Raw genomic sequence first — 25,524 nt, 5'->3', positions numbered from 1 at the left:
ATCTTGGACTTTGTACTCTCATAAGCATTTAGTACAGTGTTCTGCACTCAATAGTAAGTGCTCAATTAATACCACTGGTAATTGGCTGACTGACTGATTGATTCATTGATTGATTGATCGATTGGAAAATTCTCTGTAGTCTGCAGGCCCAAGACCACTGCAAGGATCATGACGGGGTGACTCAGTGGGGATATCACAAAGATAAGTCTTCTCTGATCCATTCTCGGTCAAGATAAGCATCACTATTGTAAAGGTTCTACGAGGGATTTGTTTCTCGATTGAGGTAGAATCTTTTACAAAGAGAGTCCAAGACAAAGATTACTGGGAAAAACAAATGGATTCCACTCGGGTAGCAGAGCAATAATGTATTTTCTTTAAGTCTCTCCAGAACCCACATTAAATGAAACCAGGAGAACAGAGTCTCTTCCAGTAATGTCCATGGACAACAGAAATCACAATGGCACCCAATTACACCCCTCCTCCTTCTTCCTGCTGGGGGTACCAGGGCTGGAAGCTGCACACAACTGGCTGGGCTTCCCCTTCTGTGTCGTGTACCTGATCGCTCTCATGGGAACTGCACCATCCTGTTTGTGATCAAGACCGAGCAGAGCCTCCACCAGCCCATGTTCTACTTCCTGGCCATACTGGACACCGTCGATCTGGGCTTGGCCTCGGCCACCATCCCCAAGATGTTGGGCATCTTCTGGCTCCATCTGCAGGAGATCAGCTTTGGGGGCTGCCTCACCCAGATGTTCTTCATCCATGTGTTCACTGGCATGGAGAGCATGGTGCTCGTGGCCATGGGCTACGACTGCTACGTGGCCATCTGCAAGCCTCTCCACTATTGCACCATCCTCACCAATAAATCCATTAGATTATTCCTAGTGTTAGCTGTCCTGTCAAATTTCTCTTCGTTGATTCCCATGGTATTTCTTCTCTTGAGGTTGCCCTACTGTGGGCACCAAATCATCCCCCATACCTATTGTGAGCACATGGGCATTGCCCGGTTGGCATGTGCAAGTATCAAAATCAACATCATTTATGGTTTATGTGTCATCTGTTTAGTTCTTTTATACATACTGCTGATCGCCGTCTCCTACATCAGGATTCTGTACACTGTTTTCAGACTCTCCTCCCACGATGCACGACTCAAAGCCGTAAACACTTGCATCTCCCACATCTGTGTCATCCTGGCCTTCTTCACCCCGGCACTCTTCTCCTTCCTCACCCATCGCTTTGGACACAACAAAATCCCCGGCTACGTCCACATCCTCCTGGCTAACCTGTATGTGGTCGTCCCACCTGCCCTCAACCTCATCATCTACGGGGTGAGGACCAAGCAGATTCGTGATCGTGTATCCAGCGTTTTCACAAAGAAAGAGTCATTCTGATCAGAACAACCTGAAGAAAGTCTATTTGATCATCCCCAGTGGTTCCCACATTGAAAATAGAAGCTATTAATATAATTAGGGACAGTCATCAGGCAGCTAATATTGATATTCAGTGAAGGCACTGCTAACAGTGAAGAACTCTCTGTGAAGTAGAGGTGTTTACGTTGGCAAAACCCACATGAAGGAAGGTTGTAGACCAGCCACCTCATATCAAATTTGCGATGGTTGCATTTTCTTTGCCCTTAGTTTGTGCCATTGAATTTCCTCACACTGAACATGTGCAAGGTTTGGTAACTCAACACTCCCAACTTTACACCCTAGTTTATGGTGTATTTCCTGTGAAGACTATCCCCAAATTGAGAATCATTTAATGTCATTACTGAGCAATTTGAAAACTTATCCGAAAACCAGTTAAGGAATCAATTAGGATTCAGCTCTCTAACCCAGTGCTGTGGTAGAAAAGTCAGCAGCCTTACCAAGTTCCTGCCAGCTGCTCTAAAAAAGTCCACAGATACCTAGAACACAAGACATAGAGATATCTTTTTTATTAAATAAATTATCATCCAAAAATTAAAGGTAGGTTTGAAAATTAGTTATAAGGATTAATCAGCAGTGAACACTGAGAATATATAAAATGTACAAATTCTAAGCAAGGCCATACACAGCCAAAAGGAACATAGTGCTAAATCCAGATACAAAAAGCAGTATTTCTCTACTCAAGGCTTTATCCTCAACTCAATTTTCACAGCTTGGAATACAACGCAGTTTTCTCTGCCCATCCATTTTCAGAGGAGGCCTTTTCTCTCAGCTCTGCTTAGTCAAGGATAGAAGCTTCTCACCTGCCTCTATTCCATCCTTTCTCTAATCATGATCCTGCACACTGGCATTGGTTCGGCTTCCTGACCAGCCCGGGTGGTGCTCCATCATTGCAGGTATCTGCCATTTTCTTCCAGCTCCTTTTTTGAAACAGACAATGATTTGGAGCCCCTAAAATAGCCAATCTGTTTCCTTTATTCATTCAGTCATATTCAGTGAGCATTTACTGTGTGCAGAGCACTGTACTAAGCAATTTAATGGATCCTTGATACAAGCGTAGACTTTATCAATCATTTGTATCTTTTGAGCACTCACTGGGTGTAGAGCACATTGTAATGTGTCTGTTATATTGTTATAGTGTACTTTCCCAAGCACTTAGTACAGTGCTCTGCACATAGTAAGCACTCAATAAATGTGATTGACTGAATGGCTGGCTGATTGTCATGAGACAGTACAACATAACAAAGTTGTTTCTTGCCCAACCCAGCCCGCACACTTGATTCCTCTAATGCCAACCTTTTCACCATACCTCAGTCTCACCTATCTCACTGCCAACTCCTTGCCCACGTCCTCCTGGAACAGCTGGACTGGAACACTCTCCCTCCTCAAATCTGACAGGCAATTCCTCTGTCCCCTTTCAAAACTTTATTGAAGACATATATCTTCCAAGAGGCCTTCCCAGACTAAGCCCCATCTTTCCTCATCTCCTTCTCCCTTCTGCATTGCCCTGACTTGTTTCGTTTGCTCTCACCTCCTCCCAGCCCCACAGCACTTAGGTACATATCTATGATTTATTTATTTGCATTGATATCTGTCTCCCCACCTTTAGACTGTAAGGTTGTTATGGGCAGGGAATATACCTGTTTATTCTTGTATTCTACCCTCCCAAGCATTCAGTATACGAGTTCTGCACACAGTAAGTGCTCAGTTAATAGGATTGAAGGAATGAATGAGCTTACAGTCTACAGGGCAAGAGAGACATTAGTCTATTTAAGTAATTTAAATTACTGATATGCACATCATGCTGTGGGGCTGAAGGAGGGATGAATAAAGAAGCATAGAACAGTGTTTGGCACATACTAAGTGCCTGACAACTACCAATGGCCAGGGTGATGCGGAAGGGAGTGGGAGAAGAGGAAATGAAGGCCTAATAAAGCAGCGTGGCTCAGTGGAAAGAGCCTTGGCTTTGGAGTCAGAGGTCACGGGTTCAAATCCTGGCTCCACCAATTACCTGCTATGTGACCTTGGGCAAGTCACTTAACTTCTCTGTGCCTCAGTTCCTTCATCTGTAAAATGGGGGTTAAGACTGTGAACCCCCCGTGGAATAACCTGATCACCTTGTAACCTCCCCAGCGCTTAGAACAGTGCTTTGCACATAGTAAGCACTTAGTAAATGTCATTATTATTATTATTATTATTATTATTATTACTAATGGTATTTCTTAAGTACTTACTATGTGCAAAAGACTGCTCTAAGTGCTGGGGTAGATACGAGGTAATTGGTTTGTCCCACATGGGAATAATGTAAACCCCATTTTACAAACGAGCTAACTGAGGCCCAGAGAAGCTAAGTAGTTGCCCAAGGTCATACAGCAGACAAGTGGCGGAGCCGGGATTAGAACCCACGTCCTCCGTACATCCTCTGAACCCAAGCCCATGTTCTTGCCACTAAGCCACGCTGCTTCTCTTAGTTGGGGAAGGTCTTTATAAGGGAAGGCTTATCTTTATAAAGGATTATCTTTATAAGATAATCTTGGGGTTAGCTCCAAAAATAGTTAATTGGAGTACTAATAGTAGCAGTAGCAGTAGTAGCTGTAGTAGCTGTAGTAATGGTATTTATCAAATTCCTATTGCGTGCTTTGCACTGCACTAAGTGTATGAAATGTACAACAGAAGTAAAACATACTTTTCTTGTCCACAAAGAGCTTACAATCTACTGGGGAGACAGACGTACAAAATTTATGAAAATATTGGGAATGATGGATAGAAGAAGGATCTGTTGTCAACAGCCACCCCACCCCACAATATACAGGGGTTCCTGTAAGAAATACGCCAACCCCTGCCCCCCCCAAAACAGGGAAATACTGGTATAATTACCACTCCAATGAAACGGCATGTCAAGAGGTCCGCAACAATGTGGTTAACTGGCTCTCCTTTATATTTGTCCATGGATCAATGGACTCTGACCTACAGAGAAAAGATCATTGTGCCCTGGACCCCTTTTATACCCTCTAACACTCCTTTGTCCCTCCCCAGTTCTGCCCTGAAGATGGGTTTCCTTACTTCTGACATCAGCCTGGTGGTCTGGGGAGTTGTGAGGTGTGTCTGCATATTTTGGGTTGTCCCCTGGTCAGGAAGCAGCACGGGCCTTGCTACAGGGTCATGGTGGGGTCAGCTAGTATGGCTTTCTTAGGAAGATTGTCCCACGAAGACAAGGGGGAAATTTTTCCTTCCTCTTCAATATTGCCAATATTGGTTTTTTCTGGTGGTAACAGGATTACCTATTCTTTGTTGTAACTCTTTTATCCTTTCTCCACTGTGCTTGCAACTGCCCTGATTGCATCATACTTTTGAGTTTTATTTACTACTTTGTGGCTCCTGATACCTGCCTTTGTACTACTGCCAAGAACTGCCTGCCCCACTCTTTCTCCTGCTCCTACAAGTATTCCCCATATACACAATTTGAGTACCCTAACATTGGCCATAGGGCCTCCTTACCTCAATGCATGATCAGTTAGGAAGTAGAATGATATGATCAATTAATTGATTGATATACCAGGTTAAAATAACAGAGTAAATCAGAATAATAATAATGATGATGGTGATAATGGTATTTGTTAAGTGCTTACTATATATCAAACACTATACCAAGTGCTGGGGTGGATATCAGATAATCAGACCGGACACTCTGAGAAGCAGCATGGCCTAGTGGAAAGAGCACGGGCCTGAGAGTCAGAATATCTGGATTCTAATCCCAGCTCTGCCAATTCCTCTGCCAATTGCTTGTTGTGTGACCTTGGGCTAATCACTTCTCTCTGCCTCGGTTCCCTCAACTTAAAATCCGGATTCAAGACTTGTTCTCCTTCCTACTTAAGAGTTTGAGCTCCATGCCAGATGGGGAATGTGTCAGACTTAATTTACTTGTACCTACCCCAGAGCTTAGAGCAGTGTTTAACAAATACCATTAAACAAGCATCGTGTCCCACAGGGACGGTCTACCTCAGTCTAGGTAGGAGGGAGAACAGATATTGAATTCCTATTTTATAGATGAGGAAACTGAAGCACAGAGGAGTTAAGGGACTTCCACACGTTCACACAACCGGCATATCTGTGCTGAAGATGGGTTCAAATATATAAGCGTTACGGTTGGCAATTAGGTTGATTTACCCTTGGAGTGTTGGGAACCGATCAGGAGAACCTACTGGAAGAAGAAACTTTTAGTAAGGGGAAATTTTCTGGGAAAATTGAAGATTTTGAAAATTGAAGAACCTGGGAGGGGAGGGTGCTGACTCTGGAGTAGGTCAGGGGTAGTTAGAAGACCTCTGGAGAAACTCTGGGTTTAGGTATCAGACAGACTTCTGTGCTCATACAGCCTAAAGTAAAGATGCCTTGGGCACTGGAGAGCGGATGGAGTTAGCCTGAAACGCTTATCCATGTGCCTGGAAATTATCTTAGTCCTCCTAGTTGCCATTCCTAGCTTCCCCCAATCCCCCCCTTCCCCCAAACTGCCCCACCACTCCCAAATTCAGCTACCTTTCTACACCTTGGAAGTTGTTCTCTCTCTGAGTCATTAACTGATCTTGTTCAAAGGGAGAATCTAATCCTGAGTTACCCATCCCCTCTAACCTTCCTGGGTGCCCAGAGGAGAACTGGCATATCCTGTTATGCAATAAACATGTTTTCTCAGTATTAGAGGTAAAATTTTTAAATTCTTGGTTATTCCACCCTATTTTCCCCAGACCACATGTCATCTTCCCTTGGCTACACATGTGTTCTTTAGCAATGGGGTAGATACAAGATAAGTAGGTTGGGCACAGTCCCTGCTCAACAAGTTGCTTACAGTCCAAATAGTTGCCGATTTGTACTTCTCAAGCGCTTAGTACGGTGCTCTGCATGCAGTAAGCACTCAATAAATATGATTTGATGAATGAATGAATAAATAGGAAGGAGGCTATGTGTTCAATTCCCTTTGTTCAGAAGAGGAAACTGGGGTACAGGGAAAGTAAGCAACTTGCGCTAGCACACGTGGCTCAATGGAAAGAGCCCAGGCTTGGAAGTCAGAGGTCATGGGTTCTAATCCTGGCTCTGCCACATGTCTGCTGTGTGACCTTGGGCCAGTCAGTTAACTTCTCTGAGCCTCAGTCCCCTTGTCTGTCAAATGGGGATGAAGACTCTGAGCCCCACGTGGGACAACCTGATCACCTTGCAACCTGCCCAGCGCTTAAAACAGTGCTTTGCACATAGTAAGCACTTAACAAATGCCATAGAGAAGCAGCATGGCTCAATGGAATGAGTGCAGCTTTGGAGTCAGAGGTCATGGGTTCAAATCTCGGCTCCGCCAATTGTCAGCTGTGTGACTTTGGGTAAGTCACTTCACTTCTCTGTGCCTCAGTTACCTTATCTGTAAAATGTAGATTAAAACTGTGAGCCCCTCGAGGGACATCCTGATCACCTTGTAACCTCCCCAGTGGTTTGCACATAGTAAGCACTTAATAAATGCCATCATTATTGTTAAGGGCCAGAGATGGGATTAGAACCAAGATCCTTGCTCTCTACAAGGTTACCTTGCTTCTTAAGGGGAAGGACCTTCTTCAGAAGAGGAAGCCAAGGAATGAGAAGATCAACAGTGATGCGTCATGTATTGTCCAGAGCTCCTTAGTTTATGCCAGGAAGAATACCCATATATCTTTTGCAAAAGTGTTTTCTTTGAAAGTATTTCAACTTGATTTCTAAAATCGTCATGTTGGCTGTTCCCAGAGCTTATCAGTTCTAAAGAGTGTTTGTCAATACTATCAATGAACAAATTCTAGACTGTGAGCCCCCTTCTAGACTGTGAGCCCATTGTTGGGTAGGGACCGTCGTTGCCGTTTTGTACTTCCCAAGCACTTAGTACAGTGCTCTGCATACAGTAAGTGCTCAATAAATACAACTGAATTGAATGAATGAATGAATGAATAAACAAATACTAAGGATTGATTCCCTAGAACTGGAAATTACTCCTAGACATATAGCTAGTTAATCGGTCAATCAATCCATAGTATTTCTCGAGCTCTTTCTGTGTGCAGAAAACTGTACTAAACACTGTCCAGAGTATTGTAGAAAAGTCATTTAGCTATTGAGCTGGCTCTGAAAGTTTGGATAGCGGGACCAGATACCAATTCCGGTTCAAGGGCCAGTGAAGGATTGAATAGAAGTGAGGGAGTGCAGTCACTCTCTTTTTATATTTTGTCCTCGGTTGAGTGAAGCTGGCTGGTGAGCTTGGGCCCAGAACTGGGACAGTCAGGAGAAACCATCTGGAGTTAGGAGCACACATGAAGCAATCAATCAATCAATCAATCGTATTTATTGAGCGCTTACTATGTGCAGAGCACTGTACTAAGCGCTTGGGAAGTACAAATTGGCAACACATAGAGACAGTCCCTACCCAACAGTGGGCTCACAGTCTAAAAGGGGGAGACAGAGAACAAAACCAAACATACCAACAAAATAAAATAAATAGGATAGAAATGTACAAGTAAAATAAATAAATAAATAAATAAATAGAGTAATAAATATGTGCAACCATATATACATATATACAGGTGCTGTGGGGAAGGGAAGGAGGTAAGATGGGGGGATGGAGAGGGGGACGAGGAGGAGAGGAAGGAAGGGGCTCAGTCTGGGAAGGCCTCCTGGAGGAGGTGAGCTCTCAGCAGGGCCTTGAAGGGAGGAAGAGAGCTAGCTTGGCAGAGGGGCAGAGGGAGGGCATTCCAGGCCCGGGGGATGACGTGGGCCGGGGGTCGATGGCGGGACAGGCGAGAACGAGGTACAGTGAGGAGATTAGCGGTGGAGGAGCGGAGGGTGAGGGCTGGGCAGTAGAAGGAGAGAAGGGAGGTGAGGTAGGAGGGGGAGAGGTGATGGACAGCCTTGAAGCCCAGGGTGAGGAGTTTCTGCCTGATGCACAGATTGATTGGTAGCCATTGGAGGTTTTTGAGGAGGGGAGTAATATGCCCAGAGCGTTTCTGGACAAAGATCATCCGGGCAGCAGCATGAAGTATGGATTGAAGTGGAGAGAGACACGAGGATGGGAGATCAGAGAGAAGGCTGATGCAGTAGTCCAGACAGGATAGGATGAGAGCTTGAATGAGCAGGGTAGCGGTTGGGATGGAGAGGAAAGGGCGGATCTTGGCAATGTTGTGGAGCTGAGACCGGCAGGTTTTGGTGACGGCTTGGATGTGAGGGGTGAATGAGAGAGCGGAGTCGAGGATGACACCAAGGTTGCGGGCTTGTGAGACGGGAAGGATGGTAGTGCCGTCAACAGAGATGGGAAAGTCAGGGAGAGGACAAGGTTTGGGAGGGAAGACAAGGAGCTCAGTCTTCGACGTGTTGAGCTTTAGGTGGCGGGCAGACATCCAGATGGAGATGTCCTGAAGGCAGGAGGAAATGCGAGCCTGGAGGGAGGGGGAGAGAGCAGGGGCAGAGATGTAGATCTGGGTGTCATCAGCGTAGAGATGATAGTTGAAGCCGTGGGAGCGAATGAGGTCACCAAGGGAGTGCGTGTAAATTGAGAACAGAAGGGGACCAAGCACTGAACCTTGGGGAACCCCCACAGTTAGAGGATGGGAGGGGGAGGAGGAGCCTGCAAAAGAGACTGAGAAAGAATGACCGGAGAGATAAGAGGAGAACCAGGAGAGGACGGAGTCTGTGAAGCCAAGGTCAGATAGCATGTTGAGGAGAAGGGGGTGGTCCACAGTGTCAAAGGCAGCTGAGAGGTCGAGGAGGATTAGAACAGAGTATGAGCCGTTGGATTTGGCAAGCAGGAGGTCATTGGTGACCTTTGAGAGGGCAGTTTCCGTGGAATGAAGGGGACAGAAGCCAGACTGGAGGGGGTCGAGGAGAGAGTTGTTGCAGAGAGCAGTACTCTGCAAGTCAGGGTAAGCTGAGCTCAAACAGTTTCAAAACTAAAGTCTGTCAGACACTGGCATCAGAAGTGGAAGCAGGAGCATTCATTTGTGACAAGCAACTGATTTTAGTCCCATTGGATCTAGTTTTGAAATTATTTTCTTATGGGATGACTACGTCATTTACTAAGCGCTTCCAGTGTGCTAAGCCCTGGAGTAAATACAGGGTTAAGAGATAGGACTGAGTCCCTGCTCCACATGGGTATAGCACTACCTTGCCCCACTTTACATATGAGGAAGTTGAGGTCTAGAGAGGTTAAATAACTTTTCCAAGGTCATATGATAGGCCTGATAAAGATGGTACTCTAATCTGGATCTCCTGACTCCCAAACTTGTGCTATTTCTACTTGGGTTTACCAGTTTCACATGCTTGCTGAATGCTAAATAGAATCATTCTTATTATTATGACATTTGTTATGTGCTTACTATGTTCCAAGCCCCGTGGTAGATACTACATAATCCGATCAGACACGGTCCATGTCTCTCCTGGGACTCACAGTCTAAGGGGGGAGAAGAGATAATCATTTAAACCCCATTTTACAGATGAGGAACCTGAGGCCCAGAGAAGTCAAGTGACTTGCTCAAGGCAAATGGCAGACCCAGGTTTAGAACCCAGGTCTCTTGATGCCCAATCCTGTGCTTTTTCCCCTGGGCCATGCCACTTCCCAGCGTCTCTACCAGTTTCTGTGACCTTACCTGCTGCTTAAAGCAGCTGTATAGCTGTAGGAAAATATTTCTACTGCTTTTTCAGATACTAAAAAAAGTATCATGTGTGTTGTATTATAGGTATACATACCAGAGTTTGGAACCTCAAACTTGATAATTGTATATTCCTTTTTATTCAGCCATCTAATCCTGCTATATTAGTCTTGTCTTGTCTTATGCTGTCGAGTCCTTTCCGACCCATAGTGACACCAGGGGAACATTTCTCCCAGAACGCTCCGCTCTCCATCTGCAATTATTCTGGTTGTGTATCCATAGAGTTTTCTGTGTAAAAAATATGGAAGTGGTTTACCAATGCCTTTTTCCACACAGTAAACTTGAGGTTCTGCCCTCGACTCTCTCCCGTGCCCCTGCTGCCCAGCACAGGTGAATTTTGACTTGTACCATATTGCTTTCCACTTGCTAGCCACCATCCAAGTAAGAAATGGGTAGGCCGCTGTCTGACTCTCCCTCCCATACCTCCTATATGGTCTCTGTTCTTCCTCCCGATTCCACTATTTGCCAATTCCTTTTGTGTGTCTGCCTATGCCATTGCACTGTAAGCTTCATGAGGTCAGGAAATTAGTGTCTTCCTTCTGTCATACTTTCCAAAAGAGTTAGGAAAATACTTTGACTTGCCCAAGGGCACACAGCAGACAGGAGGCAGAGCTAAGATTAGAAACTATGATCTACGGGCTTTGGAGTCAGAGGTCATGGGTTCAAATCCCTGCTCCGCAGCTTGTCAGCTATATGACTCTGGGCAAGACACTTAATTTCCCTGTGCCTCAGTTACCTCATCTGTAAAATGGGGATTAAAACTGTGATCCCCTCGAGGGACAACCTGATCAACTTGTATCCTCCCCTGCGCTTAGAACAGTGCTGGGTTCTAAACCTGAGTCTGACATTTGCCTTGAGATTCTTGGCTTGGCTTGACTTGACTTATCTGTGCCTTAGTTTTCTCATCTGTAAAACGGGGATTGAATGATTATCTCCTCTCATACTTTAAACCGGGAGTCCTAGGAGATACAAGGACTGTGTCAGATGGGATGATATCATAACTACCACAGGGCTTGGCACATAGTAACCACATAACAAATGTAAAAATAATAATGAATAATTTCAGCATCTAAGAAGCGTATGGAGCTGGAAAGACTGAATGGAAATAGCCCAAGACTGGGAGTCAGGAGACTCAGGTTTGTGTCCCATCTTTGCCTGGCCAACTGCGTGACCTTGTAACAGTTATTTAACCTCTCTGTATCTCAAGTTCCAGCATGGTGTAGTGGCTAGAGCATGGGCCTGGGAGTCAGAAGGCCATGGGTTCTAATCCCGGCTCCATCACTTGCCTGCTCTGTGACCTTGGGGAAATCACTTAACTTCTTTGGGCCTCAGTTACCTCATCTGTAAAATGGGGATTAAGACTGTGAGACCCACATGGGAAAATCTGATTATCTTTTATGTACCCCCGCACTTAGAACAGTGATTGGCACATAGTAAGAGCTTAACAAATACCATTATTATTATTATTATTGTTATTATTATTATTATTATTACAATATAATGTGGAAGTGTTATGCCTTTGAGGGACAGAGACTGGGTCCTTTCTCATAAACTTGTATTTAACCCCGGGTTTACAAATGGTAAGCACTTAGTACATGCCTTAGTAATCACGTAATAAAATAACCTCAAAACTAGATCCAGAGGGCGTAAAATCAATTCTGGTCACAAATGAATGCTCCTGCTCCAACATCCTATGCCAGTGTCCGACAGTCCTAGGTTTATAAACTGTCAGAGCTCAGCCTCCCCAAACTGGCAATGTATTGCACTCTGTTTCATGTGTACTCCTAACTCCAAATGATTTCTCCCTACTCCCCGAATTTCCACAGAAACTCCCCAGCTACTTTCACTCACCCCAAAACAAAAGAAAAGACTGACCACACTGCCTGATATCGATTCAATCCTTACCTCAGAGGCAACCCCTCAACCGCAATCAGTGCCATATTTTGTGCTTCTATCCAGACCTTCAGGCCGACAGGATGGCTAATGGCTTTTCCTTCCAAACCCTGGGCTGTGTTTAGTACAGTAAGTACAGAATAGTAAGGGCTCAGTAAGTGCTCAATAAATGCTTTCGATTGGTTAACTGATTACCTAGCCATGTCGAGGAGTAATCTCCAGTTACAGAGACTCAAACATTAGTATTTATTTATTGATAATATTGACAAGTACACTTTAGTGTTGATAAATTCAAGAAACAGCCAACAGGATGATTTTACAACTCAAAAATCCGAATATTTTCCAGAAAAACCATTTACACAAAAGATAGTCGCATATTCTTCCAGGTATAACCCAAGGAGCTCTGGACCATACACCAAACATCACTCCTGGCCTCCTCATTTCTTGGCTGGCTCCTCTGAAGAAGTGCCTTCCACTCAAAAAGTAACGTGGCCTATTGGAGAGTGAGAATCTAATCTCATTTGTGACACTTGCTCCGTGAACTTGTGCAAATCACTTATTTTCCCTGTCCCCCAGGTTCCTCTTTTGGAAAAAGGGATTTCAACAGTTATTCCCCCTCCAATTTAGACTTTAAGCAATGCACTGAGCAGGGCCTGTGTTCAACCTACTTACCGTATATCTATACCAGTGCTTAGTGAAATGCCTCACGCAAAGTAATCACTTAAATGCTATTATTGTTATTTTTGTTATTCTTATTGTTATTATTCATTCATTCATTCATTCAATCGTATTTATTGAGCGCTTACTGTGTGCAGAGCACTGTACTAAGCACTTGGGAAGTCCAAGTCGGCAGCATCTAGAGCCGGTCCCTACCCAACAGCGGGCTCACAGTCTAGAAGGGGCAGACAGACAACTAAACATATCAACAAAATAAAATAAATAGAATAAATATGTACAAATAAAATAGAGTAATACGCAAACATGTATACATATATACAGATGCATATATATATATATATATATATATATATATATACGCATGCATATACATATATGCATGAATATACATATATGCAGCGTGGCTCAGTGGAAAAGAGCCCGGGCTTTGGAGTCAGAGGTCATAGGTTCAAATCCCGGCTCTGCCAATTGTCAGCTGGGTGACTTTGGGCAAGTCACTTCACTTCTCTGGGCCTCAGTTCCCTCATCTGTAAAATGGGGATGAAGACTATGAGCCCCCCCGTGGGACAACCTGGTCACCTTGTAACCTCCCCAGCGCTTAGAATGGTGCTTTGCTCATAGTAAGCACTTAACAAAAGCTATTATTATTATTATTATTATTATTATTATTATTATTATTATTATTATTATTATTATATATACAGGCCTAGTGGAAAGCATGTTCTTGGGTGCCAGAGCTCCCGGGTTTTAATCCTGGGGTCCACCATTTCAATGAATCAATCAATTGCTTTTATTGAGCGCTTACTGTGTGCAGAGCACTGGACTATTACTATAATAACAATAATAATAATTATTATTCCCCAGTCTAGTTGGACCAAGGTCAGTCTTGGTCTCTAAGGTCAGGGGGTTCAGTGCCCCCTTTCCTCAGTGTCCCCTTTTTCCACCCAACGGCCTGACCACAGCTTCCCAGATCAATCAATCAATCGTATTTATTGAGTGCTTACTGTGTGCAGAGCATCGTACTAAGCACTTGGGAAGTACAAGTTGGCAACACATAGAGAGGGTCCCTACCCAACAGTGGGCTCAGGTCTTCACCCTGTAGACAACTGGGTTCATCATCAGGGGCAGCACTAGGTACAAATTTGCAATGATAATGTGTACGTGGTGGGGGATGGTGTTCCCCCCAAAGCATTGGGTGAAGAAGGAGAAGAAGGCCGGGACATAAGTGATAATGATGGCAGTAATGTGAGCAGTATGGGTGCTGAAGGTTTTGTGCTGTGCCTCTGCTGAAGACAGGCTCACCACAGCCCTAAGGATTGCAGTGTAGGATGCAGATATACAGAGGATGTCACATCCCCCAATAAGAATGGCAACCATCAGCCCATAGACAGCATTGACCTTGATGTTACCACAAGAAACCTTGGCTACAGACATGTGGTCACAGTAGGTATGGGGGGATGACATGGCTGCGGCAGAAGGGCAGTATCTTGGTGAGAAAAGTGAAAAGTTCACCCCAGTTGAAAGCATGGCACATTTCTTTTTAGAGCTCCATTCAGCAACTACCCCAGTATTGATCAAACACAGTGTTAACAATCCTCACTGTCAGTATGCTTGTTTCTGTCTATCCTAAATCATCCTTTCTTCCATTTGCTTGTTCTGTTTTCAGTGGCAATAAAGTCAGTCACTCACTACCATAAAAAATAAGATTAGTTTACTGCTAGACTCTGTCTTCTGAATATTCCCTACCCGCTCAGCTTTTTCTAATAAGGGCTCCTCCTCCTCCTCTTCCCTCTCCTCCATTTCCTTTTTCTCCTCCTCATCCTCCTTGTCCTTGCCCCCTTCCTTGTTCTCCTCATCTTCCTCATCCTCATCCTCTTACTCCTTCTCATCCACCTCATCCTAGTCTTCATCCCCCTCTTTGCATCGTCATTGTCGTCATCCTCCTCCTCCTCCCCTTTACCATTATCATAAGCATATTAATAATCAGTATTAATTGAGCACCTACTGGGTAGTGATCACTGTAGTGATCACTTGGAAGTGTACAGTAAAAGTGAAAACTCATGTTTCTTTCTTTCAGAAGTTTAGGAAACCGAAGAGAATGCAGGCATACACACATCATCTACATACAGAGGGAACAGGAAGAAAAGTAATAGATTTTATTAATTTTGTCACTTAGGCTATTACTCAATTATGTAATTATTTATTCATGTAAGAAGGGTAGCTTGGGATAAGGAAAGATAAGGAGCTAGGATTCAGAAGGGGTGGAGAGGAGAGATGTAAAGATACAGCTGGTGGAGATCCAAAAATCTAACGTTCAGAATTTCTCTTTGATTCTGTGAAATTCAGATTTGCAGACAGAAGTGAGTGATCACTGGAGATTTTGAGGAAGGAAGTGATCATTTCTGAATTGTAGTTTAGGGAGCTTGATATGGTAAATGGAGTGGAAGGTAAGGAAGGGGATAGACTGGAGATGAGGATGCCCATAACGATGTTGCTGGATTAGTATGGCAAGAGATGATGAGAGCTTGGAACATGATGGTGGCTGTAAGATGGAAGGAGAGGGAGGAGTGGATCTGGACAATGTTGCAAAGGTTTTCTTTCCTCTCTTCATTTGTCTCTGTGCACCTCCTAGAAGCAGCATGACCTATGAGAAAGAGCTCAGATCTGGTAGTCAGAGAACTCAGTTCTAAATCCAGCTCTACTTCATGCCTGATGGGTGACCTTGGGCAAGTCACTACTCTTCTCCTTGCCTCAGTTTTCCTATCTTTCAAAGGAGGATCAATACCTGTTCTCCACCCCACTAAAATCATGAGCCTCATGTTGGATGGGTACTGCGGCCAACGTGATTATCTTGTACCTGCCCAAGCACTTACTACACCTCTTAGCACATAGAAATAAATTAACCAAAAAACGCGTTCATCATTATTAAGAAATCATAGCCCAGTGGGGCAGAGGGTGTGGTGAAATCATTATTTTGTTGAGAGCCCACGAGGGTCTGAGCAAAATAACTTCCCAAGCAAGAACTTCCCAACAATTCCCCGATTCCAGCTCTCCACCCAGCTGTCCTCCCTACCAGGATAAAGCTGCCCAGGGAGTCTGCAGGATACATTCTGATTTCTTTGGATTTGTTGAATTTTAACTTGTTTCCTCAGTATTTTCAATTCTTTTCCAACTATCCTCTACCAGAAAAGTTAGAGCAGTGCCGTTTCTTTCCATGAGGATTTTCAGAGTAGACCCCCACCATTCAACTAAAGGCTAGTTGTTTGGAGGAAAAACCCAAACCAAATGAAGTCAGCAAGGCATGAAGAGCTCTCCTTTGCATGTTGGCAGGTGATTGTCCTGTTTGTCAAATGAGAACACTTTTTCCGGGGGCACCTTGATTCATGGGCAGAGAGTGGCCACATGGAAACTCCTCATCTCCTTGACCTTCTTGGTTGTTCTTCCCTGCCCCAGTTCTAAGCGCTTAGTACAGTGCTCTGCACACAGTAAGTGCTCAATAAATACGATTGAATGAATGAATGAATTGTTAAACTCATAACCATAACAAGACACTTTATTTCTGGTGGGATTGCCTAGTCAGCAATACCCCTACTTGTGTTTGTATTTTCAACTCCTTCTAGTTTAGCACTCAAAGAGAGTGCTATTCCAGGATGGTAGGGCCTGAGAACACTTTAGATGAATTTCAGCAATGCAAAAATGTTTAACATTTGTTCATGCAGTCATTCAATCGTATTTACTGAGTATTTACTGTTTCCAGAGCATTGTATTAAGTGCTTGGAAAGTACAGCTCAGCAATAAAGGAAGACAATCCCTGCACAAAATGGGCTTACAGTCTAGAAGGGGGGAGACAGTAACAAGTAAACAGGCATCAATAGTATCCATAGAAATAAATAGAATGATAGATAGATAGATAGAGAGAGAGAGAGAGAGAGAGAGAGAGAGAGATGATAGATACAACAGACAGGCATTAACATAAATAAATAGAATGATAGATATGTACATATATACACAAGTGCTGTGTTGCGGGGGTGGGGGTAGAGGGGTAAAAGGAGAGAATCAGGGCAAGGGGGAGGGGAGGTTGAACTGAGGTAAAGGGGGGCTTAGTCTGGGAAGTCCTCTTAGAGTAGGTGAGCCTTCAGCAGGGCTTTGAGGGGGGAAATGTGGTCATTTGGAGGATTTGAGGAGGGAAGGTGTTCCAGGCCAGAGGCAGGACATGGCCCAGGGGTCGGCAGTGGGACAGGTGATATCAACACACATTAAGAAGGTTCATACCAGAGGAGCAGAGTTTGCAGGCTGGGATGTAGAAGGAGAGAAGGGAGGTGGGGTAAGACTGCCTGTATTTGAGAGAAAGTGAGTCTAGGGCCTCTTAGTCAACCAACTGTTGTTCCCATCCTCTTATAGTCCATTCCTCTGCCTCTAGAACTTCCCGCAACTGGGACAGAAGGGGTTATCCTTTCTGTGAACATTTTTTGGGAAAGAGATTCTCTTTAGTCATGGATACAAGCCACTAGTTCTATCATTAATTCCTCTGTGTTGGAATTAATTGACTGATTAACTAGCTATATGTCTAGGAGTAATCTCCAGTTCTAGAGAATCAATCCTTAGTATTTGTTTATTCATTCATTCATTCAATCATATTTATTGAGTGCTTACTGTGTGCAGAACACTGTACTAAGTGCTTGGGAAGTACAAGTTGGAAACATATAGAGATGGTCCCTACCCAATAATGGGCTCACAGTCTATAATTTTTCATTGATAGTATTGACAAGCACTCTTTAGAACTGATAAATTCTGGGAATGGCCAACATGGCCAACATTTTAGAAATCAAGTCAAAACACTTTCAAAGAAAACATTTATGCAAAAGATATATGGGTATTCTTCCTGTCATGAAATAAGTAGCTCTGGACAATACATGAAGCACCACTGTTGATCTTCTCATTCCTTGGCTTCCTCTTCTGAAGAAGGTCCTTCCCCTTAAAAAGCAATGTAGCCTAGTGGAGAGCAGGGATCTGGGTTCTAATCCCATCTCTGGAACTTAACAATAATGATGGCATTTATTAAGTGCTTGCTATATGCAAAGCACTGTTCTAAGCACTGGGGAGGTTACAAGGTGGTCAGGTTGACCCATGGGGGGCTCACAGTCTTAATCCCCATTTTACAGATGAGGTAACTGAGGCACAGAGAAGTTAAGTGACTTACCCAAAGTCACACAGCTGACAATTGGCAGATCTGAGATTTGAACCCGTGACCTCTGACTCCAAAGCCCGAGCTCATTCGATTGAGCCATGCTGCTTCTCTATGGCATTTGTTAAGTGCTTACTACATGGAAAGCACAGTTCTAAGTTCTGGGGGGGTTACAAGGTGATCAGGTTGTCCTACATGGGACTCACAGTCTTCATCCCCATTTGACAGACAAGGAAACTGAGGCTAAGAGAAGTTAAGTGACTGACCCAAGGTCACACAGCAGACATGTGGCAGAGCCGGGATTAGAACCCATGACCTCTGACTTCCAAGCCTGGGCTCTTTCCGTTGAGCCACGTGTGGTAGTAGAAGTTACTTACTTTCCCTGTACCCCAGTTTCCTCTTCTGAACAAAGGGAATTGAACACTTAGCCTCCCTCCTATTTATTCATTCATTCATCAAATCGCACTTATTGAGTGCTTACCATGTGCAGAGCACCATACTAAGCGCTTGGGAAGTACAAATCGGCAACTATTTGAACTGTAAGCAACTTGTTGAGCAGGGACTGTGCCCAACCTACTTATCTTGTATCTACCCCATTGCTAAAGAACACATGTGTAGCCAAGGGAAGATGACATGTGGTCTGGGGAAAATAGGGTGGAATAACCAAGAATTTAAAACTTTTACCTCTAATACTGAGAAAACATGTTTATTGCATAACAGGATATGCCAGTTCTCCTCTGGGCACCCAGGAAGGTTAGAGGGGGTGGGTAACTCTGAATTAGATTTTCCCTTTGAACAAGAACGGTTAATGACTCAGAGAGAGAACAACTTCCAAGGTGTAGAAATGTAGCTGAATTTGGGAGTGGTGGGGCAGTTTGGGGGAAGGGGGGGATTGGGGGAAGCTAGGAATGGCAACTAGGAGGACTAAGATAATTTCCAGGCACATGGGTAGGAGTTCCAGGCTAACTCCATCCCCTCTCCAATGCCCAAGGCATCTTTACATTAGGCTGCATAAGCACAGAAGTCTGTCTGATACCTAAACCCAGAGTTTCTCCAGAGGTCTTCTAACTACCTCTGACTTACTCCACAGTCAGCACCCTCCCCTCCCAGGTTCTTCAATTTTCAAAATCTTCAATTTTCCTAGAAAATTTCCCCGGACTAAATGTCTTTTCTTCCAGTGGGCTCTCCTAATTCATTCCCAAAACTCCAAGGATGAATCAACCTAATATCCAACCCTAAGACTTATGCATTTGAACCCATCTTCATCACAGTTATGCCTGTTGTGTGAATGTGTGGAAATCCCTTAACTCCTCTGTGCTTCAGTTTCCTCATCTATAAAATAGGAATTCAATATCTGTTCTCCCTCCTACCTAGACTGAGGTAGACCGTCCCTGTGGGACAGGGATGCTTGTTTTATGGTATTTGTAAAACACTACTCTAAGCACTGGGGAAGGTACAAGGAGAGTAAGTCTGACACATTCTCCTTCCTGCATGGAGCTCAAACTCTTAAGTAGGAAGGAGAACAACTCTTGAATCCAGATTTTAAGTTGAGAAACCTGAGGCAGAGAGAATTGATTAGCCCAAGGCCACACAACAAGCAAACTGATAGAGGAATTGGCATAGCTGGGATTAGAATCCAGATAATCTGACTCCCAGGCCCGTGCTCTTTCCACTAGGCCATGCTGCTTCTCGGAGTGTCCAATCTGATTATCTGATATCCACCCCAGCACTTGGTATAGTGTTTGACATATAGTAAGCACTTAACATTATCACCATCATCATTATTATTATTCTGATTTATGCAGTTATTTTAACCTGGCGTATCAATCAATTAATTAATCATATCATTCTACTTCTTAACTGATCATGCATTGAGGTAAAGGGGCCCTACGGACAATATTAAGGTACTCAAATTATGTATATGGGGAATACTTGAAGGAGCAGGAGAAAGAGTAGGGCAGGCAGTTCTTGGCAGTAGTACAAAGGCAGGTATGAAGCCACAAAATAGTAAATAAAACTGAAAAGTAGGATGCAATCAGGGCGGTTGCAAGCACAGTGGAGAAAGGATAAAAGAGTTACAACAAAGAATAGATAATCCTGTTACCACCAGAAGAACCCAATATTGGCAATATTGAAGAGGACGGAAAATTTTCCCCCTTTTCTTCGCGGGACAATCATCCTAAGAAAGCCATGCTTGCTGACCCCACCATGACCCTTTAGCAAGGACCGTGCTGCTTCCTGACCAGGGGACAACCCAAAATATGCAGACACACCTCATAACTCCCCAGACCAGCAGGCTGATGCCAGACGTAAGGAAGCCCACCTTCAGGGCAGAACTGGGGAGGGGAAAAGGAGTGTTGGAGGGTATAAAAGGGGTCAAGGGGACAATGATCTTTTCTCTGTAGGTCAGAGTCCATTGATCCCTAGACCAACATAAAGGAGAGCCAGTTAACTACATTGTTGCAGACTTCTTGACATGCCGTTTCACTGGAGTGGCAATTATACCAGAATTTCCTTTTTTTGGGTGGAACGGGTCGGCGTTTTTCTTACAGGAACCCCTGTACATTGTGGGGTGGGGTGGGGTGGCTGTTGACAACAGATCCTTCTTCTTTCCATCATTCCCATTATTTTTGTAAATTTTGTACATCTGTCTCTCCAGTAGATTGTAAGCTCTTTGTGGACAAGAAATGCATGCTTTACCTCTGTTGTACATTTCCATGCACTTAGTGCAGTGCAAAGCACTCAATAGGAATTTAATAAATACCACTACTACAGCTACTATTGCTACTGCTACTATCAGTACTCCAATTAACTGTTTTTGAAGCTAACCCCAAGATAACAGCCTTCCCTTATAAAGACCTTCCCTAACTAAGAGAAGCAGCGTGGCTTAGTGGCAAGAGCAAGGGCTTGGGTACCGAAGATGTTCAGAGGACATGAGTTCAAATCCTGGTTCCGCCACATGTCTGCTGTGTGACTTTGGGGAACCACTCAGCTTCTCTGGGCCTCAGTTACTTCATTTGTAAAATGGGATTTACATTATTCTCATGGGGGGCAAACTGATTACCTTGTATCTACCCCAGCATACCCCAGCACTTAGAACAGTGTTTGGCACATAGTAAGAGCTTAACAAGTACCATTAGTATTATTATTAGGCCTTCATTTCGTCTTCTCCCACTCCCTTCCGCATCACCCTGGCCATTGGTAGTTGTTAGGCACTTAGTTTGTGTCAGACACTGTTCTATGCTTCTTTATTCATCCCTCCTACAGCATGATGATGTGCATATCTGTAATTTAAATTACTTAATTAGATTAATGTCTGTCTTCCCCTGTAGACTGTACGCTCACTCATTCCCTCAATCCTATGAACTGAGCACTTACTGTGTGCAGAACAAGTATACTAAACGCTTGGGAGGGTAGAATACAAAAATAAACAGGCATATTCCCTGCCCACAACAACCTTACAGTCTCAAGGTGGGGAGACAGATATCAATGCAAATAAATAAGCCACAAATATGTACCTAAGTGCTATGGGGGAGGGAGGAGGTAAGAGCCAAGGAAGCAAGTCAGGGCAATGCGGAAGGGAGAAGGAGATGAGGAAAGGGGGGGCTTAGTTTGGGAAGGCCTCTTGGAAGATATATGCCTTCAATAAAGTTTTGAAAGGGGGCAGAGGAATTGCCTGTCAGATTTGAGGAGGGAGAGTGTTCCAGGCCAACTGTTCCAGGAGGACGTGGGCAAGGAGTCGGCAGTGAAATAGGTGAGACTGAGGTACGGTGAAAAGGTTGTCATTAGAGGAACCAAGTGTGTGGGCTGGGTTGGGCAAGAAACAACTTTGTTTTGTTGTACTCTCTCATGACAATCAGCCAGACACTCAGTCAATCACATTTATTGAGTGCTTACTATGTGCAGAGCATTTTACTAAGTGCTTGGGAAAGTACACCATAACAATATAACAGACACATTCCAATGTGCACTACACCCAGTGAGTGCTCAAAAGATACAAATGATTGATAAAGTCTACGCTTGTATCAAGGATCTATTAAATCGCTTAGTACAGTGCTCTGCACACAGTAAATGCTCACTGAATATGACTGAATGAATAAAGGAAACTGATTTGCTATTTAGGGGCTCCAAATTATTGTCTGTTTCAAAAAAGGAGCTGGGAGAAAATGGCAGATACCTGCAATGATGGAGCACCACCTGGGCTGGTCAGGAAGCCGAACAATGCCAGAGTGGAAATTGGGTGCAGGATCATGATTAGAGAAAGGATGGAATAGAGGCAAATGAGAAGCTCTGTCTTTGACTAGGCAGAGCTGAGAGAAAAGACCTCCTCTGAAAATGGATGGACAGAGAAAACTGTGTTGTACTCCTGGCTGTGAAAAATGAGTTGAGGATAGAGCCTTGAGTAGAGAAATATTGCTTTCTGTACTTGGATTTACTAGTATGCTCTTTTTGGCTGTGGCTGGTCTTGCTTAGAATTTGTACAGTTTATATTTTCTCCATGCTCACTGTTGATTAATCCTTTTAGCTAATTTTCAAACCTACCTTTAATTGGTGAAAAATAATTTATTTAATAAAAAAGATATTTCTGTGCCTTGTGTTCTAGGTATCTGTGTCCTTCTTTACAGCAGCTAGCAAAAACTTGGTAAGACTGCTGACTTTTCTACAACAGCACTGGGATAGACTGCTGAGTCCTAATTGATTCCATGACTTTTATTAGGGTAAGTTTTCAAATTGTTCAGTAGTGACAATAAATGACTTTCACTTTGGGGATAGTCTTCAGAGGAAATACACCATAAACTAGGGTGTAAAGTTGGGAGTGGTGAGTGACCAAACCTTGGACATGTTCAGTGTGAGGAAATTCAATGGCACAAACTAAGGGGAAAGAAAATGCAACCATCACAAATTTGATATGAGGTGGCTGGTCTACCACCTTCCTTCATGTGGGTTTTGCCAACGTAAACACCTCTACTTCACAGAGAATTCTTCACTATTAGCAGTGCCTTCACTGAATACAAAAATTACCTGCCTGATGACTATCCCTAATTATATTAATAGCATGTATTTTCATTGTGGGAACCAGTGGGGATGATCAGGTGGACTTTCTTCAGGTTGTTTTGGTCAGAATGACTGCTTCTTTGTGAAAATGCTGTATACACGTTCACGGATCTGCTTGGTCCTCACCCCGTAGACGATGGGGTTGACGGCGGGTGGGATGACCACGTACAGGTTGGCCAGGAGGATGTGGATGTAGCCGGGGATTTTGTCGTGCCCAAAGCGGTGGGTGAGGAAGGAGAAGAGGGCCGGGGTGAAGAAGGCCAGGATGACACAGATGTGGGAGTTGCAAGTGTTTATGGCTTTGAGTCATGCATCCCGGGAGGGGAGTCTGAAGACAGTATACAGAATCCTGATGTAGGAGATGGCAATCAGCAGCATGTATAAAAGAAAAAGACAGATGACACATAAACCATAAATGTTGTTGATTTTGATACTTGCACATGCCAAGCGGGCAATGCCCATGTGCTCACAATAGGTGTGGGGGATGATTTGGTGCCCACAATAGGGCAATCTCATGAGAAGAAATACCGTGGGAATCAACCAAGAGAAATTTATCAGGATAGCTAAACCTAGGAATAACCTAATGAATTTATTGGTGAGGATGGTGCAGTAGCGGAGAGGCTTGCAGATGGCCACATAGCGGTCGTAGCCCATGGCCACAAGCACGGTGCTCTCCATGCCGGTGAACACATGGATGAAGAACATCTGGGTGAGGCAGCCCCCAAAGCTGATCTCCTGCAGGTGGAGCCAGAAGATGCCCAGCATCTTGGGCATGGTGGCCGAGGCCAAGCCCAGATCGATGGTGGCCAGCATGGCCAGGAAGTAGAACATGGGCTGGTGGAGGCTCTGCTCGGTCTTTATCACGAACAGGATGGTGCCATTTCCCATGAGAGCGATCAGGTACACGGCACAGAAGGGGAAGCCCAGCCAGTTGTGTGCAGCTTCCAGCCCTGGTACCCCCAGCAGGAAGAAGGAGGAGGGGTGGAATTGGGTGCCATTGTGATTTCTGTTGTCCGTGGACATTACTGGAAGAGACTCTGTTCTCCTTGTTTCATTCAATATGGGTTCTGGAGAGACCTAAAGAAAATACATTATTGCTCTGCTACCCGAGTGGAATCCATTTGTTTTTCCCAGTAATCTTTGTCTTGGACTCTCTTTGTGAAAGATGCTACCTCAATCTAGAGACAAATCCCTCATAGAACCTTTACAATCACATATGTGTATCCTCAAAATATTTCCCAGAGTGTCAGAGTGTTCCAGAGTCAGATGCTCAGAGGAGTGGGACAATGAAAAAATGATCCCAGATTTAAACAACCTCACATTATGCACCACTACTACTGCTACTACTACTACTGCTAATAATAATAATAATAATTGTGTGTGGCTTAGTGGATAGAGCAAAGGCCTGGGTGTCAGAAGGAACAAGGATTAGAACCCATTTCTAGTGCATGTCTGCTGTGTGACCTTGGGCAATTCTCTTAACTTCTCTGGGTTTGGTTACCTCAACTGTAAATTGGGAATAGTGTGAGCCCCACGTGGGAGAGGGGCTTTGTCACCCTGATTAATTTGCATCCACCCCAGAGCTTAGAGTAATGCTTAGTAATAATAATAATAAAAATGATAGCATTTATTAAGCTCTTACTATGTGCAAAGCACTGTTCTAAGTGCTGGGGGGATGCAACGTAATCAGGTTGTCTCATGTGGGGCTCACAGTCTTCATCCCCATTTAACAGATGAGGTAACTGAGGCCCAGAGAAGTTAAGTGACTTGCCCAAAGTCACACAGCTGACAAGTGGCAGAGCTGGGATACATAGTACATAGTAAGTGTTTAGCAAGTACCATAGCTGTTATTATTATTATCATTGTACTAAACTCTGGAGTAGATACACGCAATTCGGGTTGGACAGAGTCACTGCCCCACGTGGGGCTCACAGTCTTAATCCCTTTTTTACAGATGAGGTCATTTAGACCCAGAAAAGTTAAATGACTTGCTCATGGTCCCAGAGCAGACAAGAGGCAGAGGTGGGATTAGAAAACAGATCCTTCTGACTTCTAGGCCCACGCTCTATCCACTAGGTAACATGCTTCTCAGCGTGACCAAAGTGTCACCAAGTGGGATGGCCAGAGGAGTAGGACATGACAGGAGAATCCCAGCTTTAAGCACCAATGATATGAGGGCCAGGCTGCTGCAGCTAGGAAATTTATTGGGGAGACATTCAGAAATACCAGCACATTGTCAGTGAGCGAGATGGCTGCCGCCCTACCCCAAGAGAGGAACAAATAGACAGTGTGCCATATTTTGGAAAAAAGTGGTCTCAAATTTGGCAGAAGGTTGTGTCTGAACACTCTGCTAAGTCTTACTACACTACTGAGGGATACTTTGGTGTGACACAAAATTGATAAGGTATATTTGTGGTAAATAGCTCTGTATTCTGTAACACTACACATTTTTATTCTCTGGAGAAATCAATCATTCAAATCAATGATATCACTGTGTGCAGAATTCTGTACTTAGTGCTTGGCAGAGTGCAATATTAAAGAGTTGGTAGACACGATTCCTGCCCTCAAAGAACTTACAATCTAGCGA

The 25,524-nt window shown here is 44.1% G+C and overlaps 3 pseudogenes; 1 reads left to right on the top strand and 2 right to left on the bottom strand.

The window, feature by feature from the left end:
• The first annotated feature begins 432 nt into the window (after nt 1-432).
• Nucleotides 433-1,391, top strand: LOC119942732 (annotated as a pseudogene).
• Nucleotides 1,392-5,766: 4,375 nt separating this feature from the next.
• LOC119942726 lies at nt 5,767-14,231 on the bottom strand (annotated as a pseudogene).
• An 8,769-nt stretch (nt 14,232-23,000) lies between these two features.
• LOC119919515 lies at nt 23,001-23,936 on the bottom strand (annotated as a pseudogene).
• Nucleotides 23,937-25,524: the final 1,588 nt, after the last annotated feature.

This window comes from Tachyglossus aculeatus, chromosome 2 (assembly GCF_015852505.1).
Source record: "Tachyglossus aculeatus isolate mTacAcu1 chromosome 2, mTacAcu1.pri, whole genome shotgun sequence".
Taxonomy (NCBI): domain Eukaryota; kingdom Metazoa; phylum Chordata; class Mammalia; order Monotremata; family Tachyglossidae; genus Tachyglossus; species Tachyglossus aculeatus.
Note: the sequence above shows the minus strand (reverse complement) of the source record. Positions and strands in the feature narration are given on the sequence as shown.